The sequence below is a fragment of the Pseudonaja textilis genome, chromosome 6, assembly GCF_049901715.1.
Source record: "Pseudonaja textilis isolate UNSWEBS1 chromosome 6, rPseTex1.2, whole genome shotgun sequence".
In the NCBI taxonomy this organism is placed as follows: Eukaryota; Metazoa; Chordata; class Lepidosauria; order Squamata; family Elapidae; genus Pseudonaja; species Pseudonaja textilis.
The window spans coordinates 12504907-12526838 of NC_141995.1; positions in this window are offsets into that span (position 1 = coordinate 12504907).

Below are 21932 nucleotides of genomic sequence, written 5' to 3' on the forward strand. Positions count from 1 at the left end.
GAGAAAAAAAGAGATAGAATATTTCCAAGCTTCTAGTTGGCAGTGTTACAAAGTTTCTTCTGCTTTCACTTTCCCCCTCCTTTTCCAAACAAGATATAATAAAAATTAATTAAAAAGGGAAAGAGATATTAAAAAGGATGACTAGAAGGGAGTCTCTAGCCTAAAATATTATAAAGTCAAAAAGAAGAGAAAGAATAGAAAAAAAACCAGTCCAGTTTCAAAATATAAAATCATATATAAAAAATCCAGCAAAGAGAAAAAAATTTTTTTAAAAAAATTACTTTGACTTCCTGTTTAAAATCGCCGCTTAATCAAAGCTGCTGGAGTTGGGACAGCTCAGAAATGAAAGAGAATGGAAAGAGAAAGTGTGCCGGTTTGGTGAGAATTTTTTCTTTCCTTTAAGATTTGAAAGGACACCCTAAGGAAAAGAAAGAATCTGTAAAATTTTAGACAGAACTGCCACTATTCCTAAGCCAGCATGGCTGCTTCAGAAAGTCTACAGGTCGTAAGGTGGCCAAATTGCCCACCCCATGGAGCTAGCTGGTGTATCACACATTCCTTCATGAGAAGAAATACTAGATCCACACACCATACTCAGTTTTGTATAAATCTGTGAGGAACTTAGTAATAACTGTAAAGCATCAGCCATCCTTGATGCGCCTTCCCGGGCCCATATTTTCTTTTTCCTGATGTACATGCAAACTGGGATGAAGTAAAGCTTTCAAGAACAGGCAGATGTATTTCTAAATCAATCAAGCTTTCGGTAGAAGCATTGCAATTATACACAATCATAGTCTAGGTTACCAATTCATGTCAGGCCAATGATCAGAGCACAAAGTCTATGCACGTTGTGGTCTCTCGTTTAACCTCCCTAGAATTACATTTACAGACCGAGGGAGAAAGCAATTTCTTCCAGTTAGCCGACTGTCATTAGAGGCTGAATCTCTCCTTTGTAGAATATAGATTTCAGCAGGAAGAGAAAAAGACGTCTGTTGGGCATTTCTTTCCCTCCCTTCTTTTGTTACAAATCTACGTTTATAGATTATTTGAAATGCATAAAATATAGCTAGGGATATAACCTCATTCATATGCCTCAATTTACTTGCTGAATTGCAGTTCAAAACAGGAAGAAAGCAATGTTAATTACATTCCACCAAAGAAACATGTGTCTTGTTACTGTGCTTTCTTAAATAGGAGAAGGAAGTCAAAATACATTCTAACTTCTGCCCCAATTGGCTTCTTGAATTTAGGGATACATTTTCCTCTTTTCCTTTCTCTGTCAATTTATCTGAAACCGTTTCAGTCTTATGATCACAGGTGGGATTCTACCGGTTTGGCCTGCTTTGGCCGAACTGGTAGCTCTGAAGACCATCTGGGAGCAAACCAGTTCGCTCCAACGATCTGCTGTTGGGCTCACCTATCCACCCATTATTCCCTGCTTTCGAAGTGCAGCTGCTTTGCGCAGCACAGCAGATTGCCACATGTCAGCTGTTGAAAACAGGGAGAGTGCAGGACTGCAGATGGACTGCAAAGTGTGCATTTAGTACACATGCATGTGCAAAGAGCATGTTTGGCATGCGTGCATGCACCAAGTGTGTGTGCGCATGCAAAGGGCACCCACCAAGCCACGCCCACTGAACCAGTGGTAAACCATTCTGAAACCCACCACTGCTTATAGTGCCATCAGGCATGACTTGACTGTTCTTGAAAAACTGTTAACAGAGTAACTGAGTTGGAAGGGACCTCGGAGGTCTTCTAGTCCAACTCCCCGCTCAAGGAAAAAAAGAAACCCTATACCATGTCAGATAAATGGTTGTTCAATCTCTTCCTTAAAACTTCCAGGGTTGGAACATCACAACTTCTGGAAGCAAGTAATTCCACTAATTGTCCTAACTGTCAGGAAATTTCTCCTTAGTTCTAGTTGGTTTCTCTCCTTGATTAAGTTCCATCCATTGCTTCTTCTTCTACCTTCAGGAACTTTGGAGAATAGATTGGCCTCCTCTTCTTTCTGGCAGGCCCTTAGATACAAAAACACTGTTATCATGCCACACCCTAATCCTTCTTTCCATTAAACAAGCTTACCCAATTCCTGCGACCATTCTTTATATATTTTAACTCCAGTCCCCTAAGCATCTTTATTACTCTTCTCTGCATAGTTTTCTACAATCTCAACATCTTTTTTATATCGTGCCAACCAGAATTCAATGCAGTATTCCAAGAGTGGACATGTGATCTTGGTTCTATCCTTCTGTTAATGCAGCCTAGGATGGTGTTGGCTTTTTTGGCAGCTGCAGCACAGTTCTGGCTCACATTTAAGTGACTGTACACTAGTTTCTTCTTTAGATCAAGTTTTCCTCGTCCTTCCTAAATTTTCCCTTTCTATTTTTCTGAGTCTTGACTTGCGTTTTCAACTCATACTCTCCATATCTATCTATCTATCTATCTATCTATCTATCTATCTATCTATCTATTATTATTATTATTATTATTATTATTATTATTATTATTATTATTATTATTATTATTATTATTATTATCATATACAACAATGTGAAATGAGAGCTGCCAGTTCTTTAGATGCTGTTGGTTAAGAAATGTGGTCCAATATGTTTAGCATGGCATCCATTGTGCCAATAACTACTGGGAGCACCATTGTTGGTCATGTCACCATCTTTTAACTTTGGTTTTCAGATTTTAATACTTAATCACACTAAATACTGTGATATTCTCCAATTCTTTCCCTTGTATTCCCTGGTCTGGCCATATCAATTATTCACACTTTCTTCTTTTCAACCACAGTTAAATCTGATAAGGAATAAGACAAGACTATCAGGCATCTCACAACATTTTAAGCTGCTAATTTTTTATTACTTGTAAAAATTATTTATTACTTTTTGTTTGCTTGTTGCACAATCCGTGAGATGTTCAGACTGAAAGGATCTGGGATAGGCAGATGTCAATGTTTCATAGTATTAGAAATATCATCACAGGATGTAAGCTATTCCAAATAAAGCTGCCTTTTGCAATTGACTGATGGAAACTTTGTCAATGCCAATGATATTCAAGTGGTGCTCCAATTGTTTTAGGATTGCACCCAAAGCAATTATTATTATTGGTATTGCCTTTGCTTTCTTTTGCTACAGTTATTCTATTTCTATTTGCAGTTCTTCATATTTTGTTATCTTCTCCAGTTCTTTCTCTTCTCTTCTGCTCTCTCTCCAGACAGTTCCACATACACAATCCAGACTTTTGTCTTACTTATTGACTATTAACAATAATTAAAAAAGCTGGGACATAAAGAATTTGAGTAAACAAGAAGGAAACTACCTGTGGATGAGGGCTTGGTGGAATTCAATAGAAGCATTGTCTCATGTCTATTCAAGATAAGCAATTGTATGCAGTGAACTTAAATACTTGTAGATTACAAACTGTGGTTCTTGTGTTATGTCTGTGTGCATTCAGTCACAAATATACCCTAATCTCACTTGCCCACTTATACCTCAAAGATAGGATTTTCCGTAACAACAATGGTAATTAAAAACTCTGCATGTCTAGAATGCAATTATATGGTTAGCATACTTTTATTTATTCAACATGTCTCTCCTTGACTTCTTACTCTGAGCTTCATTGTGACCATAAATCCTTACAATAAAAACAAGAACAATGCAAACAGAATTGAGGATGACATAATACAGAGTTTCACTGTTGCTAGGTTGGCTTCTTCCCATGTATTTACAGCATCTGAATCCTTGAGGTCCCATAAAGTGTCTCTACTATTTATAACATTCCTGGCAGAAATTAAAATCTGTGGGCTTTTCTTTAATCAACAAAGCTTGGGGCTGGACCACAAAATTAAATCGACTCAAGCAGATGTGCAGTCCAATTTTAATGCGGTATCCTCAGATCATTGCTGATTTCCAAGACCTATAATCTCCCACTGGTGTGTTGATCGACTACCTAAAAGAATTAGGCATTTTAAAGTAGAAAAAAAATCAAGGATATCTGTCTGTACGTTTATAATATATTTTAAAAAGTATGAATAAAGATCGAAGGGAGAATGTTCAATGTAAGAAGCTAGAATCCCATAGACCTATGGTATGCTGGTAATTTGTTATCTGTTGATCCTTTAACGTATGCAGTGTTGATTTGTAGGTATGCCTTCTCTGTCTTGGCACCTACCATATAGAATGGTCTTCTCCCCAGAATTACTGATGATCCAAACCCTATCAGTCTTTTAAAAGGCTGTGAAGTCCTAAGCTGTTGGGACCAGCTGTTTGGGACCTGCTGTTATTTCCTGGAGCTCTGTCCTGGATGCAAGTTACAGGAGTCTTTTGAAAATTCTAAGGAGGAAGTCTTGACTTACATTTTTGTTGTGTTTTGTGATGAATTTTTGTTGTTGCTCTTACACTGGGCTGAGTTTAATTGACTGGCAGGTGGAAGGGTGGGAGGGAGGAAAGGAAGAAAGGAAGAAAGCCATCCTCACATGTCATACTATTTTTAAATTTTAAATAAAAATATCAGCAGCACTTTCTATACCTGTTCCAGTCTGGATTTTGGATTTAGTCACACATATAGAAGATCTCTAGCAAAGCCAAGATGGAGATAGTACACCCATTCTTGTTCTCCTGACTCTGTTAGCAACTTTCAATATCATCAAGCATGGTATCATTCTGAGATGACTCTTGTGGTTTGGGTATTGGGGACACCATTTTTAAAAAACTTTCTCCAGGGCCAGTTCTAGACAGAGTTAGGTAGGGAACATTATCTCCTTAGGTCCTTCTTTTATAAGGTGCTACAAGGTTGTTGTTTTTTGTCTCTAACCTCTTTTTCAACATATATATGAAATCATCTGAGATCATCTGCTCTTTTGGAGTTCAGAATATTGACATATCTTTTGACCCAAGGCAAGCCAAGTAAGGCTATCAAATTTTTGTCATGTACCTGAAGATTGTGGTTTTTTTGTTGTTGGGATGAAACCATCTCACACTCAAACATTTCAAGACTGGGTGTCTATAGATATTTGGGTTGCCCAGATCTGGGAATAGGAATAGAACTATCTACATGGTGGCTAAGAGTCAACACTGACTCCATCAATCAATCAATCAATCAATCAATCAATCAATCAGTAGCCACATCTTTCTCCAGGTATTGTATTTGTTATGGGCATCACACTTTAATAATGATTTAAACAAGGTAGACTAGGTTCAGAGAATGCCAACAAGGAGGATCACAAGCCTGCCACAGATATTGAAGGAAGTAGGACAATTTAGCCTTGAGGGAAGACAGGAATATAATAGCTCTCTTCAAATATCTGAATGGATAATACACTGGAGAACATCAAGTTCTGTTCTCCATCATTCCAGGGTGCAAAGACAAGATAATGGCTTTAAGTTATGGGAAGGCAGAATGAAGCTTAAAGCTGGGGCAGAGGCAGAGGTCAGGAAAGCTTAATAGAAAGAGCAGAGAAACAAATTATCCAGAGAAGTGGAAAGCTCTCCTTTATTGGATGCAGTCAAGAAGTTGGACAGGTATCCATCATGGACATTTTAACTTGGATCACTGCAATGAACAGAAGGTCTAAATAGCTACTTAGCACTTAGACTTATATATCTCTTCATAGCAGTGGTGGGATTCAAATAAGTTGACAACTGGTTCTCTGCCCTAATAACTGGCTGAGTAGGTTTGGCTGGGTGCTCATGTGACTGGGTGGGCGTAACCAACTCAAAGGCACTAATGTTGAGGGGTTCTTTGCCTTGCTGGGCTTCTCATGACCATGGGGATGCTGCAACGGTCATAAGTGTGAAAAATGGTCATAGGTCACTTTTTTAGTGCCAGCATTACCTATCCAAAAATACAAAAAGCTTCTTTGCTTGAAAAAAGCTTTCCAAAATACCAGTCATTAGATTAGAAATGGGGGAATACACACTGAAGATCAATGAGGCAGAGGCACTTTCGGAAACCAAGAGGCAGTTTTGGAAAACACTTAAGCAGGGCGTTAATAAAGATAACACACCACACACGGGAACACAGGAATGCCTTCTTCCTGCCTTCCTGACAGGATTAACCCCATAAGGTGGGGAAAAGAAAAGGCAGTTGGAAGGAGATTTCTTCCAACAGCCGGTTCGCTGAACTGCTCAAAAAGTTAGATACCGGTTCATGGGAACCGGTGCGAACCAGATGAATCCCACCACTGCGTCATAATACTTTACAGCACTCGCTAAGCAGTTTACAGAATCAGCATATTGCTTCCAACAATCTGGATCTTCATTTTACTGACCTTGGAAGGATGGAAGGCTGAGTCAACCTTGAGCCCAGCCAAAACTGAACTGATGGCAGTTGGCAGAATGAGCCTGCAGTGCTGCATTCTAACCACTGCACCACCATGGCTCATTACTGCACTCTTACAAGTCCAGGACACCATGCTGCTGCTGCTAACCTATTACCAAACTGTAAATTTTATTTGATGGAAGAGAAAAATTATAAACACATTCCAGAGAAGAATTATATGAATCATATTTAATTTTAATTACTCATTGACCCCACCTGCTATTTGGAGGGGGTGTGTATGTCCCAGCAAAGTACTCAGAAGCGACTATCTGTCTCCACCAGAACCTTCTTAGCAACTCTAGATTAGGCCAAGGTGATTCTGAGCCCTTACCTTAGCAATTTTATTATTCCAGGATGACTAAGGACATCAAACAAAATATTATAATTATGAACTGGCTCTTAACTTAAGGGGTTGAACAGATAAGTTATTTGTCACAACATCAAGCATATGGAGATACAAAAGAAATGTGAAAGGTATTTTCCAGCCACAAGAAGCAGGGTTGCCTGATTTAATATAACCCAATCATAAGTAAAGGTAAAGGTTCCCCTTGGACATATGTGCTAGTTGTTTCCAGCTCTAGGGGGCAGTGCTCATCTCCGTAACAAGGCCAAACAGCCAGTGCTGTCCCAAGACATCTCCATGGTCATGTGATTGGCATGACTAAACGGAATTCTGCTATCTTCCCACCAAAGTGGTCCCTATTTTTCTACTTGCATTTTTACATGCTTTTGAACTGCCAGGTTGGCAGAAGCTGGGACAAGTAATGGAAGCTCATTCCATTACGCAGCACTAGGGATTAAAACTGCCGAACTGCCAACCTTTCTGATCGACAAGCTCAGCATCTTAGCCACTGAGCCACTGCACCCCTTATAACCCAATATATAATCCATATATAACCCAACCCATATATAACCCAACCAACATAACCTAATCATAGTAAATGGAAAAACAAGGATTGCTCATCTAAGTGTTCCAAAAAAAACCATAATAAAAAATACTTCTTGAATGTATAAAAAAAGAACTGAGTGATAATTAAGAGATGGACAGAATTTTTTAGGCCTGTATGCCAGATTGGCATCTAGATTATAGTTCCTCTGTCTATGATCTATTCTACATAAAGCTGAAGTATAAGGTAAGATTAAACTCTGCTATTTCTCCTCTTTAATTATGCTTTATAATATTTATCCACAAAAACATTTACTGCAACGTTTTAAAGTGATACAGGAGTCTTCCTTGTTTGGATTTGCAGCAGATGATCAAGGTTACCCCGTGGACTTTTTAACATTTTCTTTTTGTGGAACTGAATTGAAATGATCTAGCTAAAATTAAATATTTGTGTCCGATAAGTATATTTGTTTTATAATTGGTAATTTAAGCATATCATAGCTGAAGCAATCCTATTCAAATACGAACCCATGGATTTCTGTTAGACTTCCTTCTGAATGTGTGCAATATAATAAAATCTAAAACTTTGTAATATAATATATAATTAAAAACTTAACAATTCTCCTCTCCTTACAAGTTTTTCTTTCTTTCTTTTCTTTTCAGCATCCAGCCAAGATGGATTTTTAAAAAATGTTTAATGTTGGACTTATTTGATGTTTGGGTCAGTGTTTTTCCTTTTTTGTACATTTTTTTCTTTTGTTACTGTTGGATATATGTTTTTTTTTCCCCAGTCTTCTCTGTTTTGTATTTTCTTTTATTTATTGTATTTTGTATTTTATTCTCATTTCTATCAATCAAAATGTAATAAATGTATATTTTTGAAAAGTATATATAAAAGACTTTTTGTTGGATCCTAGTTTCAAATTCATTAAGGAAATGGTTGCTCATGTAATTCAGTGGGATGTTCTTTTTATTGATTCTTGTGATTCTTGCAAAGTTTATTAAAAAAAATGTTTCTGAAATGCTTTGCAGCCATAACTTCCGCTGAAAGTTTTAGATGCAATGTTTATCTTGTGGCCAAGTGGCAGCTAGGATGTTCCAGTGAAATCACAGGTTTATTTTTATGGTAGCTATTCAGACTTCTCTGTGGGTAATATGTTTCCATTCACACATAAATTCCAAAAAGACCCTCGGTATGCATTTCCGTTAAATTGCTGAGAAAAAAACACATTAGAATATGATGTGTATCTCCTGTTCCACAATTGCTGGAAAACTAGTCATATCGTTGTTGATTGCTGACAGTTGTATTTATGAATGCAAAATACATATAGGTAGTCCTCAACTTGCAACAGTTCTTTCAAAGTTACGACGGCACTGAAAAAAGTGATGATTGTTTTTCACAGTTACAACTGTTGTAGCATCCCCATGGTCACATGATCAAAATTCAGATATTTGATGACTAGTTCATATTTGTGACAGTTGCTATGTCACAGGATCCCATGATCAACTTTTGCGATCTTCTGACAAGCAAAATCAATGGGAAAACCAGATGACATTCACTTAACAACCGGGTTACTAAATTAACAACCACTGAGTTACTAAATTCACTCAACCACTGAGGCAAGAAATGTTGTCAAAATGGAGGCAAAACTCACTGAACAAAGTCTCACTTAACAACATAAATTTTGGGCACAATTGTGGTCGTAAATTGAGGACTACCTGTTCTAACTCTGAAAAGATAAAACCTGATATATCTGTTCACATGATAGACAACCAATTGTAGCTCAAGTGAACCCAATTTGGATTAACTGTTTAGAGTGTTTGCTTGCATAAAAAGTTGTAGTATAAATTAAATACATAAACATGGAAGCTAATTCTCAGCCATAATATCATTAGTTTTTGTTTTTGTATGTTGGTTTAGTATCCAGATTTCACACACACACACACACACACACACACACACACACACACACACACCCCGTAGATTTTGGATGAGCTTCAAATCAATTGAATAGACACAAGGACAGTTTTTTCCCAAAAGCCATCACTCTGCTAAACAAATAATTCCCTCAACACTGTTCAACTATTTACAAAGTCTGCACTACTATTACTGTTAATCTTCTCATCACTCCTTATCACCCATCCCCTCCCACTTCGTTGACTTCGTTGGTTGTATCCTTATGATTTATATTGACTGTTTCCTAGTATGATTTGATTGCTGTTTGTACCCTATGATTGTCATTGAGTGTTGTGTGTTATGATTCTTGATTCTTAATTTATGCATACCGAGAGTATTTACACCAAGACAAATTCCTTGTGTGTTCAGTCACACTTGGCCAATAAAGTATTCTATTCTGTTCTATTCTATTCTATTCTATTCTATTCTATTCTATTCTATTCTATTCTATTCTATTCTATATATTTTGAACCTTCAAGACTCATTTTCTAAGGCAGGGGTGGCCAACCTTAGCAACTTTAAGACTTGTGGATTAAGAGCTTACTGGCTGAGGAATTCTGGGAGCTGAAGCCCACAAGTCTTAAAAGTTGGCAAGATTGGAGACCCCTGATCTAAGGGCTAATGAGTCTCTCAAAATCTAAAGGAATGGTTTGGACAAAACTCAGCAGCAATTTTTCACGTGGCTGTTGATAAAAATAGGATTGCCAACGTCCGATGATGGATATGGCACAAGAAGAAGAAGAAGACTCATTAGTTCTGAAATGATAAATATGTGTCTAGACCAGATCACTGCAGATGACATGTTACATACCTGAATGCTCCATAAAATTACATCCCTCTCCATCCATGTTTTCCTTGGGGTGGGGGTGGGGGACTTGTAGGTTAATAAAGGTAGTGTAAATTTCTTTTCCCTGAGTAGTTTTGAATCTTTCGGATTTTTCCCCCCTTGTGTGCTTTGAAGAGCTCTTTATTTACATTAGTTCATCCTGCAGTCTCAAGTGAAACTGTTCAGATTTAGATTTATTACTAGGCCTCAAAGAGAATTTCACTCCCCATTTAATGAAATTCAGTGAACGAGCAACCCAAAAATACACTTCAGACTAACGCATCAGTACAGCTGCTAGAAAGGCTTTGGAAAAGATATTTAAATGCTGTGATGTGTCTATACCTACAAAGATCAGAATCATGCAGGCTTTGGTATTTGCTGTGACACTCTAGGGAAGCAAAAATTGGATTTAAAAAGGATAGGAAGAATACTGACCCCTTTGAACTCTGGTGTAGGAGAAGACAAATTTTGGGGCAGAATGGAATATGATTCATAACTGGTCATTTTCAGATGTTCCCAACTAGCTTTGTCCAATCTTGAACCCTCATCTGTGCAATGTTTATTCAGCCCTGGCCCTGCTGTCCTTTAGAAATGCCTTCAAGATGTAACTATCCCTTTTTCAGCATTGGGAGCACTTTCCCATTGGGATGTGGAGACATTCCTCCAGACACTCCTCTCCAGGTGCAGGGCACCATGTCCTTGACTCTCAGAGAAAGAATGTTGTTGAATCTAATCTTCCACCTCTCTATGAAATCCTCCCTCCAAAATTCCCAGGCACTGAATGTGGCAGCCTTGTAGCTTCCAAGTTAAATATGGCTTCCAAGGCTGACAGGGGAGACAATATGAATGTGAGTCAGGTTGCCTATCTTTATTGTTGCTGATTGCTGACAGCTGTATTTGTTTGTTTGCTTGTTTCCAGTTTTTATTATTTTTTACAAATAGTTCAAAGCAGCAAACATAATCAATATTCCTCCTTCTTCCTATTTTCCCCACAACAGCCACCCTGTGAGGTGAGTTGGGCTGCGAGAGAGTGACTGGCCCAGTGGGACTAGAACTCACAGTCTCCCACTTTTTAAAATCTGGCACCTTAACCACTAGACCATACTGGCTCTTTCTCGTACCTGTTTTCTTGCAAGCCAACTAGACTAGCATTGCCTGAGTTGGGTGGTGGCATAAAGTAAGATATAGATAAATGATAGATAGATAATAGATAGATAGACAGACAGACATATATAGATGATAGATTGATAGAATGATAGAATAGACAAGTCAAATAGATGATAGATAGATAATAGATAGATAGATGATTGACAGATAATTAGAGATAGATAGATAGATAGATAGATAGATAGATAGATAGATAAGAGATAGATAGATGAGAGATAGATAGATAGATAGATAGATAGATAGATAGATAGACAAGACAGATAGATGATAGATAATAGAGAGAGAGATGATTGACAGAGGATTAGATAGATAAACAAACAGACGTATATAGATGATAGATTGATAGAATGATAGATAGACAAGACAGATAGATGATAGATAATAGATAGACAAGACAGATAGATGATAGATAATAGATAGATGATTGACAGATGATTAGATAGGTAGATAGATAGATAGATAGATAGATAGATAGATAGATAGATAGATAGATATAAATGATTGACAGATGATTAGATAGACAGGCAGGCAGGCAGGCAGAGACAGCAGGCAGGCAGACATTGATAGGATCTTAGAGAGTAATTGTCAAATGCATTTGGGAATGTACAGGTTGGGGAAGGCCTTAATCCCATGGAAGAACTCTGTTTAAGCTACAAGTAAGCATCTTGAGGTGCCAAATTGAGGCAATACCAAGGAGAATGCCAAGGAGAAAATAGGTCTTGAGCCCCTTTCTCAGTTATGCATTTTCTATGTGCAGAAAGGGATTTTTCTAGCTTTTACATTATTCATGTAATTTTCCCCACTTGAAGTTTAAAGTGAAACAGCCCTGGAGCAGTTTTACATGTGATGATAAAATCATTAGCCAAGCCTGATGTTAAGACCCAATCTGCTGCTCTCTGTAGTGGAAGGAACAAATGCTTTCCACTGTGTTTTTTCTTTCTTTCTTTGGAATTCCAGCCCAACATTTTCTACTAGTTGTTCTGTCTTTCTGATTTAAGATTCCAGTTTTCACTTAACTTCTATTGTGATATGCGGTCCTCAGAATGAAAATCACTTGAAATCATTTTCCACAATAACTTTTTTTCCATTACAGATGCCACCCCTGCAGAGCTACAGAATTCTTGCTGTGTAGAACTCTTGCCGTGTAGATTTTCCATGAATAATGAAAAGTCACTTGATTAAAGTAGGCTACATGAGATTCGGTCACAGTAAGATCTACTTCCTCAATTCAGCACTGGCTGCTTTGAGAATGCTTTGGGGGGGACCTTTGCAACGACCAGGGACGTGGTTCAAATCAGCAGACATATCAGCTTAATTTCTCCGCTGCTTCGAGAAAAGTGGTGTGTGTGTTAATTATTTAAGCAAAATATCAGATGAAAGCTCTCAAAAGATTTACCATAAGGCAGTCAATTGAATCAGAGAATCAATGCAGGTAGTCCTTAACTTACAACCACAATTCAACCCAAAATTTATGTCACTAAGTGAGACGTTTGTTAAGACATTAGTTAAGTTTTGCCCCATTTTACGATGTTCCTTGCCATACTTGTTAAGTGAATCACTGCAGTTGTTAAGTGAATCTGGCTTCCTCATTGACTTTGCTTGTCAGAAGGTCATAAACGTTGATCACATGACCCTGGGAAACTGCAGCCATCCCAAATATGAACCAGATGCCAAGCATCCGAATTTCGGTCATGTGACCATGGAAATGTTGCAACGGTTGTGAGAAACGGTCACAAGTAATTTTTTTTCAATGCTGTTGTATCTTTGGATGGTCGCTAAAGAAACTGTTGTTAGTTGTATTGGAGTGACCCTACTGATCAGATTGAAAAGGGTTTTAAACCCATCTGGGAAACTGATCAGAGGCAGTTCCTCTATCAAATGCACAGGAGGGGGGGGGAGATATAGCATTTTGAGCCTCAGCAAATTAACATTAGAAAATTAAAATGAAAAATATTGGACACAGATAGCAGCAAACAGAACTGGGAATTGTAGCATATGGGCAGGGGTGGGCTTCAGCTGGTTCGCACTGGTTCAGGCGAACGGGGGTGTTAATTTTACATCTGGTTCAGCCAACTGGTAGTTCCGACAACTAGCTGGCCCCACCCACCCCACCCATCTCAGGAGTCCCCACGTGGCCCGTTTTGGATCCCAGGTAAATGCAGGGCTCACACGGAGGCTTGGGGGAGGGAAAAAAACAGGCCTCTCGGAAGTTCCCGAAGACCGTTTCCTGCTTTCTGAGAGCCTCTGGAGCCCGGGGAAGATGAAAACAGACCTTCCAGAGGCTTGAGGAAAGCCTTCAGAGCCCAGGGAGGGCAAAAATGGGCTTCCCGAAAGTTCTGGGAGGCTGGAAATGGGCCTGTTTCTGGCCTCCAGAGAGCTTATGGAGCTGAGGAGGGCAAAAACGCCCCCCAAGGGCAATTTTTGCTCCCAGGGTGGTGCAGGAGGCCAACTAGGCCACACCCACCATGGCCACCCCCAGCCAGCAAGAGGGCAGAGAACCGGTTGTTAAATTATTTGAAGCCCTATAAGCCCTGCTTATAGGTTGCCAAAAGCACATGGGTTCCTCTGGAACCTGTAGATATTGTTATGCTTCTGTTATAAGCATAATCATTATGCCAGCTCATATTATATTACAATATTTGTGTGGTGTGGTGGCCTAGAGATGAAGCTCTCACCTCAGGAGGTTGTGAATTCTGTTAGATCGGTGGTGGATCGGGTCACATAAGAGGCGAGACACGAAAGTGAGCAATCAGCTCTTTATTGTTGCTTCTGAACAAGGACAGTTAAAGTGTGCGAGCCGCTTGGCTTTATACAGCCGGCCGGCGGCTCGGCGGCCAATGGCAGCGCTTTGAATCTCCCGCGATCGGCTGGGCCAATCGCGGTAGATTCTTAGCGCTCCAATCACAGTCATTCAGTGGACCAATCGGGTTGCGGTCCTGGTGGACCAATCAGAATGCGAGTCTACAAGAATGTTAATACAGAACAAATTCAGTCCTAAGTAGAGGCAGATATTTCTCTCTCTGGGCACAATGAGAATATATCTGCTGAACAAAACTCCACATTGGCAACAAGAAAGGCATCCAGCCAGTAAAGACTCGGCTCCATTCAGTTGCCAAGACTCCACCCTGCAAAGGATTATAGTTCATTAAAAGAAGATCTTATTATATTATAATATTTGTCATGTGCTTACAGAGCAGCAATACTGTTTTTGTAACTACTATCATGAAGATGCTTTATCCATAAAAGGCATCAAGGAAGGGTTGCCTAAATAGAATACAGCTGATCCAATAAAACTGAATATTGAAGTTCCTGACCATTTTAGCTTCACTTTCATCAAGAATTCAAATGTAGTTTATTCCTTTAAAGCAGTGTTTCTCAAGTGGACAGCTTCCAAATGCATTGGGAACTTTAATTTCTGGAATCTGAAAAGCATTGGATTAAGGAACGTTATTGGCCTGAGTTAATAAGTCCTGCAAGAAAAAAAAATGTTATAAAGGACAGAGATAAGTTTTTACTGCTTTCCTTAAGTAGCATTTCTGACCTCTTTTTGTGGCCTGGTTCAGAATTTAAATCTTTTCCTTCCTCTCTGTAATATATACTCTACAACTTAATCTGCTTGTCCACATAAGCAACCATCCACAATTTGCTTCTGCCTTTGCTTCTACCAAACACATATATCCATGTGCTTAGCCAATAATCTTCCTATAAGTCTAACATCAAATTATACACCAGGATGTTTTGTCGGTAACTGAAACCACTATCTTTGCAGCTAACAACTTGTAAACTATGCTTGCAGCCCCAAGGATTTGTTTTCGTAACTTGTCTGGCTATAACGTGTCTGCTCCATGGGAGATGATGTTAAAAATATCGCAGACATAATATGTCAAAGCAGACTGTTAAGCTTTTGGTACAAGTGGACCCCATGACACAACTTTACAGCACGTAATACCTCTTGTTCAGGACACTGGATATCCTTCTCTCCCACCCCCCCTCAATTTTCTGCCCATTCCAGTAACTACACACACCCTTCAATGATTTGTTGTTTTCCCCAAAAAGAAAAATGTGGAAAAATATGAAACTAAAATTTCTACAATCCCTAGGCTCTGTACTACACAAATAGTAAAGGTAAAGGTTCCCCTCAAACATACGTGCTAGTCGTTTCCGGCTCTAGGGGGACGGTGCTCATCTCCGTTTCTAAGTCGAAGAGCCAGCACTGTCCAAAGATGTCTCAATGGTCATGTGGTTGGCATGACTAAACACCAAAGGCGCATGGAACACTGTTACCTTCCCACCAAAGTGGTCCCTATTTTTCTACTTGCATTTTTACATGCTTTCAAATTGCTAGGTTGGCAGAAGCTGGGACAAGTAATGGGAGCTCACTCCGTTACGCGGCGCTAGGGATTTGAACCGCTGAACTGCCAACTTTTCTGATCGACAAGCTCAGCATCTTAGCCACTGAGCCACTCCATACAAACAGATTATTTTAATTTGGAACACTGAAAACAAAAGAGAAGTGTGTTAGTTCATTCTTGATACTCTATGTGGAATATTTCCAGTATATTACTTGAGAGAGATAAATAATGCTCTTCTATTAATATATGATCAGAAGCTGTCATTTATCCACAATGTGGCCTTGTGATGTTAACATTGTCTTTTCCCAGATATGGGTTTTCCTTAGAAACCTGTCCCATTTTCTGTGTTCCGTTATCTGAATAGTTTATAAATTTTTCCTTTCCCAGAAAGTAATCCATTTGTGACATTGATTATTCCAGGAAACCTTTCACTCAGTAAGCTCATTCAACTGGACTTCAGAATGAATTTGATTGTCCAATTACCTTCCATAAAAATTATGTTATAGGGCACACACATGAATTTGGGAGAATGTTATCCAGCAAGCAACTGTGCTCTAAAACCACTACCAGGATGATATAATAATATGTCAGAGATGCTAATTATTTTCAACATCACATGGAAAAAGCTTTGATTCAAAAGATCCATCATGAAATCAGTTGGGATGAAAAATAGAGTTCTGAGGAAAAACACGGATGTGATAGATCTAATTTCATGAATAAGACAGACCTTACAATGTCAGGCTTAAATGTCCAGTCATTTATAAATGATCTATTACTATTTTTAAATCCATACAGAAAATGTAGACGAAAGAAACCCAGGTTCTCTCAAATTATTTGAAACCCAACATCCACGAGCCCTTTCCATTTGACCTGTGTTGGATTGATAGAGGGTGGTAGTCCAAGAAATCCATATGCAATCTGATTGGCTACTATGATGGGATGCAATAGGCTGGATTCCCAAACGGGAAGTTGTACATTCCAGAGGAATCAGAGGAAGTTCACCCCAGATATTTGGTGTGAGAGAAAGAGGGTGAAGACAGACCCTCCCTAATAGTTCTCAGAGTACACAATGCAGTGGTGGTATTCAGCCAATTCACACCGGTTCGTCGGAGCTGGTAGCAAGGATTTGGCGTGTGTTGTGGAATTTCTGCAGTAGTAACTTCTGGCTGGCCATGCCCTCAACCTGGTCACTGCCCTCACACTTGCCCAACCCACCCGATGCTCGTTTACTCCACCCACCTGATGCTAGCCCACCCAGTCACTCCTTAAGGTATTTCTTCCCCCCCCCAACAACTTTTCCCTCCCCCTTCCTACAATCAGCTGTGTCAGGATTCCCCTCGCTTACTTACTGCTTCACCCAGGAGGCTTCCCTGAGGCCCAGGAAGGCAAAAATTCCCCCCCTCCATTTTTTCGCCTTCCTGGGCCCCAGGGAGGCCCCAAAACAAAGTGGGGGGTGCTGTGCCCCCCCATGCTCTATTTTTTCCTTCCTGAACCCCAGGGAAGCCTTGTGGGAGCAAAACCGCCCCCCCCAGGAGGCTTACCAAAGGCCCCAAAAACTGGAGAGGGGTGCTGCAAAAAGCAAAAAAACCCCAAAACCCCACAACCACATCCACCTAGTTACATGGCCATGCCCTCTAGCTACACTCCCTAGCCATGCCCACAGAACCGGTAGTAAAAAAATTTGAATCCCACCACTGACACAATGGATGCAGATAATAGAATGTTTCCATTTGGCAAGATTCTGTCTACAAGTACAGTTCAATGAAGAATTTAGCTTGGAAGAATGTCTTTCTTGATTTTGGAGCCTGACTGCGACACTTGAATAGTACTGATTTCCTCAGGACCTCATCCATTATAATACAGAATAATATCTGCAAATAAATGTTAGTAGCCTGAACTGATTGCCTTTCTCTCCTTTCAGTTGATAATAGATTATTCCTCCTGATTGAAACAAAAACATGTAATTCAATTGATCAGCACTTCTTTCTGGATTTTATCAGATGGTCTATGAAATGAGCCGTTTATGTTAAATTCTGCTTTCCTGACATCAAGATTAATTCATAGTAATAATCTTAGTGGGTTTTTATTTTCCTGTTTTTTTTTTTAATGTAAGCTGCTATTTATTTTTGAGTCTGTCTTGCTGTGGAAAGTTGTAACCACAGGCACTGTATACACACGGTGGAAGCCAACAGACGTTTTCAACCCAGATTTTAATTTTGGTTTGACTTTGTTTTCGTTGCTTTCCTAGAAACTCTGTGATAAAGTACGGATATTTTTTCCAGTTTAAAAGATATTGGTTTTCATAACCCAGACTACAAACACAGACTCTCTAATGGATTTTTCTCCACCAATCATCTTCTTTTCTGCTCACAAATATCCTCAATCTTTGAAGAGATGGTATGGTCCACAGGGATGTCTCAAAGAGCCCCCTGGTGGCTCGCGAGTTGTTCTGTAGCTGCAAAGTACAATTATAATTACAGTCAAGAAGCTGCTCATGTAGAAATGTTAGGCTCTTTCAAAGCTTAAGTGGAAATTACTTATTGCTTGATTAATGGCTGCCCCACATATTTAACTCTTCTGTGCTCAACCGTTTTCCCTCTGAGATTTGATGATATGAAAAATGTTACAAAATATGTTCATGGTGCCTGATTTTTGGCACTGAAAGGGATATATGTGATCTTACCATGATGGATACAAATTGGGCCAGCCCTACTATTTCATGTGGTGGGTGGGTGAGGGCAGTTTATCAAGGTTAGACTGTCAAGCACTATTCTACTACCCCTCCGTCTCTTCCTGTTCCACAAAAATGCATACGTTTGAGTTTACTTAGATTTCTAGTCTGGTTTTCATCCAGGAAGATAAGTCAGCAGCATAGCAATAGCCCTTACACTTATGTACTGCTTTACAGCCCTCTCTAAGCGGTTTACAGAGTCAGCATATTACCCCCAACAATTTGGCTCCTGATTTTATCCACCTTGGAAGGATGGAAGGCTGAGTCAACTTTGAGCCTGGTGAGATTTGAATTGCCAAATTGCAGGCAGCCAGCAGGCAGCAGAAGTAGCCTGCAGTACTGCACTCTAACCACTGTCCACCATGACTCATATACATACAGTATACATATCTGTTCATTCTCCAATTACTCCCATAACAACAATCCAGATGGGAGATACGGTCTCTAGCCTAAAGTATCCTGTGGGTTTCCATAGCTGACGTAGATTTGAACCTCACTTTCTTTAGAACAATTACAATACTACCATATCCCACTAGATCAGGGGTGTCCAACCTTGGCAACTTCAAGACTTGTGGACTTCAACTCCCATGGCTGACTGGGGATTTCTGGGAGTTGGTCCAGAAGTCTTAAAATTGCCAACACCTCTACACTAGATGAATCCATAAAGACGTCAAATGTTTGTGTGCTTGCCTGTGTACATTATATCTTGCCCAGTACTGTGGCTCTCAAAGTAGCTAAATATTGGTCTTGAAAACTTTACAGTTTGGAAGTTAGTCTTGGAGGATGTTTCATCAATTAATTTCAACCGGTCCTTAGTTGCTTGTCAACATCCATGACCATTTTTTATTGATTCACAACAACATCCATGACCATTTTTATTGATTCATTTTAAGTTAGCTCTTTTAAGTTTCACCCTTAAGTGTTATTGCCTAGTATTTTGTATCACGTAAGTCATTTTTATTGATTTTTAAAAATTATTCTGTTGTGCACACAGCTATGGAAAGGTTTTTATTCTGAAAGAATGAATAAAATACATTAAATAAATCTAAAGCTTAGGACAGCCACAATAGAGTTCTATTAGAAATGAGGTGTAAAGCTGTCAAGCTCATAGAACCAGACCGTATTTTATGGTCTACTGAAAAATGAAAAAAATCTTTCTGGGGCAATACCATTCCTGCAGACAACTTTCCAATGACAGAATTTCCCAGACTCACACAAAAAGATCTGTGCCTCAATTCGCCAAAGGATGCGAACCACAACCTTAAGGAAAGGTGGTGTATCTTCAGGCGGTGTCTACCTCAAGCGTTCCAAAGAGAAGCTCTCCATCAGACTTCAGGAGACAACTGTCTCAGACAGCTGAGAACATCCAACAAATGGCCCTTTCGTTCATTATTATTTATTTTTGTCTTACAAAGCAAGGGGAGAGGTTCTTACAGGATTTTCTCATGCCAGAAGAATGCAATTAGCCTTTAGGCGATCGTGCCTCAAAATGGGTTTTCCCCGCCAAGAATTTCCACCTTCCTTTCTGTTATTCGTTTCCCTGCAGTTAATCCAAACTTTCATCTATCTCTTCCAAAAAGTGCCTCTGACTATCAGCTTAATGGGGCAGGACGTTTTTCCTCCTGGGCAGTGGTTTTAGTTGGGTCAAGGGGGAGAGAAAACGTCTGCAATTCTTGCTATGCCTTTGCTCGTTTCATTGAGGGAGAGTTTTAAAAAGAGAACGAAAGATCAATTACACAAGGGACAATTCTGAAACGTAGTAAGGGTATACAACAGAACTGAGGGAATGACAAGCAAAGGGCGCCGATTAAAAGCAAAGCCCCTTAAAATGCTTGGGCATACAAAAAGATTTTCTCCTGGAGCCTAAATGACGGTGACATTGTTTCTAGGCAAGTCTTCCTGGAAAAAAAAAATCATTTTGTAATTGAATGGAAGTGCTTAAAGAGCTTTGTCATTGTCCTTCACCTCCTCTTGCTCTGATAAGAAAGGTGCAGATGGAAGAACTGTGGCAGACTAATAGATTAGAACTACAGCATGGAAAATTTCACATCGATCTTAAAATATAAAGTTTTTTTTCTTGTAGAAAAATCAGAGATACCCACATGATACCATGACTTTGCACACATGATACCACGTCCAAGTAGTCCTTGACTTACAATCACAAAAGGTGATCACAATGTCCCAGGGCACTGCAGCCGTCATGAATACCAGAGGTGGGGCTGCTGGGGGTTTGCAGGGGTTCGGGAGAGCCCCTAGCTAAGATTCTGTGCAATTTCAAGAACCCCCAAATACCATTACTGGCTGGGGCCCGCCCACCCTTCCCCTCCCCTTCCTTCCCAGGAGTCCCCACGCGGCCTGTTTTGGATGCAGGTAAGAGCAGGCTGCACACAGAGGTTCAGGGAGGGTGAAAAATGGGCCTCCCAGAAGTTTAGGAAGGCTGGAAATGGGCCTGTTTCCGGCTTCCGGAGCCCGGGAAGGCCATTTTCACCTTCCTGGGGCTTGAGGAAAGCCTCCGGAGCCCAGGGAGGACAAAAACAGCCCCCACCATGGTGCAGGAGGCAGACTAGGCCACGCCCACCATGGCCACACCCACTCAGCAACTGAACAGAGAACCCTTTGCTAAAACATTTGAAGCCCACCCCTGGTCAACACACTCACATTCCAAAATAGGTCATTGTGTAATCCATCTTCTAAGGCCTCCGCAGTTTGCAGCTGATCTTCAGGATCACTGCTGCTCACTTTGGTCAAAAGATCTTGCTTGTTTCATTACGTTCATATTCTGTTTTCCTTCCATGTTATTCTTCTAGCTTTCATTTTATTCTCCTGAGAATCCTTCAAGGAAAGTCAGGCTGAGAAATTGTGATCTATGTTACCGGGTGGACTTAAACCCAGTTCTCTCTCCGATTCTATTCCAAAATTGTAACCGTGGTCACCCAATAAAAACCATGATGACATATTAGCATTTCATAGTATCGTGGTGCCTAAGTGAATTATGTAAGTTGCATAATAATGTGTCTGAAATCACACTATAATGGGTTCCACTACTAGCCACAATGACAGAAAGTAATGGTAATGTGACAGCATATTATTTATTTTAACAGATTAACAGAGTTGGAAGGGACCATGTAGGTCATCTAGTCCAACCCCCTGCCCAAGCAGGAGACCCTGCACCATTTCTGACAAATGGCAGTCCAATCTCTTCTTGAAAGCCTCCAGTGATGAAGCTTCCAGAACTTTCAAAGGCAACTTCTGTTCCAATGGTTGATTGTTGTCACTGTCAGAAGATTTCTCCTTATTTCCAGGTTGAATTGCTCCTTGTTCATCCATTATTCCTTGTCTGGCCTTCAAGTGCCTTGGAAAATAGCTTGACCCCTTCCTCTCTGTAGCAGCCCCTCAAATATTGGAAGACTTCTCTCATGTCTCCCCTGGTCCTTCTCTTCACTAGACTAGCCAAGCCCAGTTCCTGCAACCATTCATCATATGTTTTAGCCTCCAGTCCGGTAATCATCCTGGTTGCTCTTCTCTGCACTTTTATTTATTTATAAAATTTATTGGGTACCCATCTTACCACAGGGTAACTCTGGGCAGCTTACAATCATATAAATATGTTCTACCAATGAGTATGAAAGTCATAGGGTTTGCATTATGGTGTCATAATGGATAATGGGTAAAATATTACTTACCCC